Genomic DNA, 2173 nt, shown 5'->3' on the forward strand with positions numbered 1-2173 from the left:
ACACTAAATTTTAATTAAAAAATATTTTATTAGCTCTCCAATTAGGCCTCTGTTTACTTCTTTTCTCCATTGAGACAGCCATTTTTCTCAACATTGTTCCATTATCTGCCTATAAAAACACACTCAAAATGATAGTCAAGAGCCCTCTTCTTGTGAATTCTATAAGCTCATTCAGACTGGTATTTCATGGTGTATTTGTGTTTAATAATATCTCTAAGATGTCAGAGGATTTTTGAAGGGCTTTGCAATTGAAGGTTATAGGCTCTTGCATTCTTCCCTATCTTTCACCTGTTTTTTCCACTCCTATCTAACCAATGGGATTCCATACTACCTAACATATTTGATTTATTTTCTTTCCACCTCCCATGCTCACCTTCTGTACCTGTGATTCTGAAATGGTGGTTGTCATAGAGAGAATTTTTCTAGGTAAAATAAAGTGTTTCTTTTAAAAAGTTGACAAATTATATACCTCTTCAGACTAAAATATACAATTTTTATAAAATTAGTGGGAAAAGTGTTGTCAGAAAAGGCTGAAACAGAAATTAAAATCCTTGATACTACATCTCTAATTTTCCTTGCCGTTTAAGCTAATTCAGAGATTCATCTGACTCTGGCAATAATGATACAGTAGAGGAGTAGAAAGGTGAGAGAAATGGGCTCTCCTTATTCTTAGGATGGAGACAAAAACATTTTCAGGCAACACTGTGCATACCTGGAGTACAAACAGTGGTCAGACCAGCTCCTGGAACCAGGTGTTTAGATGAGACCCAAGGAGTACATTTCTTCATTTCTGTGAAACATTTCTTCATGTGTCCTTTCTAATTTTTCCTCTTCCCTTTCACTCATCAATAAGCCTATATTTTACTAATTTATTTTTATGTTTGTTTGGTTATATTTTCCCTGTTGATTTATTGTCTCTTATAGTCCCCTAATTTTCTTTCTCTATTTGTTTTGTTTTCTTTAAATCTAGCTCTATCATTTTGTCTTTCCTCTCCCTATCATTTAATCATGTTCTTCCACTCTGAAAGTTTTTCACTCCTTCCACTTGTCCTCATGTTCATTGCTCCTCAATTATATCCCATGCCTATCTTGTCATCATTTCTAAAAACAGAAACAAAACAAACTTTATGGTTGATTGCTTACAAGCAATATGTGTGCTTCCCACCATCTTCCATTCTAAACATTTGGTGTATAAAATAAAAATGTATAATTCATTCTTCAATACTAACTATTTTCTCTTAAATGGTATTTTTCCTGCATATAAGTGAAACTCATAAAATGAGATATTTTCCTTTTTTTGTTTTTGGACTTTGCTACCATATTTAGAGTCTAGCTTATTATTTTTTGCCTATATTTTAATGCATAAATTTCAAAACTATGACTATGTAAGTAAATTTTTTAATTATTATTTTTATTTATTAAATTGATTGGGGTGACTTTGGTCAACATGAATATATAGGCTTCAGGAGTGGATTTCTATATTACAAGATCTGTATATTGCACTGTATGTCCACCACTCAGAGTTATAGGTAAATTTTTATGTACATTCTTTCCCCACCATTTGAACATACCTTTAAATCATATTGACAAGAAAAAAGTCTATGTTCTAAATTAAATTACAGCACCTGGAGAATGAGAGAGAGAGAGTGAGAGAGAGAGAGAGTGAGCAGTTAGCCTGTTAATTACTGAGGGCCAGCTGACAAAAAAGACTGCTCACATTCCTGAATGGGTGTTGGAGCTTTGAATCAACATCCAGGAGTCTAGTGGCCCACCAATAGACCACCACTGCATACTGCATTTGCATAAATTTTCAGGACTGTTGCCTGTAACCAATCAAAAGTAATAAATATTCCTTCCTTACAGACGGTGTTTCCATTATAGAACTGACCACACTTTACCTTATCCCATCTCCTCATCTGTAGCAAATATAAATTCTTTCAAAGCAATTTACATGTTTCCTCTCCAAAACATAATGTATAAAAAGCACTCCTCCGCCCTGGTCAGGTTGTTCAGTGGGTTAAGCGTCATCCTGATACACCAAGGTTGTGGTTTGATTCCTAGTCAGGGCACATATAAAAACATGAATGCATGAATAAGTGGAACAACAAATTGATTTCTCTCTCTCTCTCTCCCTCTCTTTCTCTCAAAATCAGTCAATCAATAAAAAATTTGA

This window comes from Myotis nattereri, assembly GCF_964212035.1.
Source record: "Myotis nattereri genome assembly, chromosome: 1".
Taxonomy (NCBI): Eukaryota; Metazoa; Chordata; class Mammalia; order Chiroptera; family Vespertilionidae; genus Myotis; species Myotis nattereri.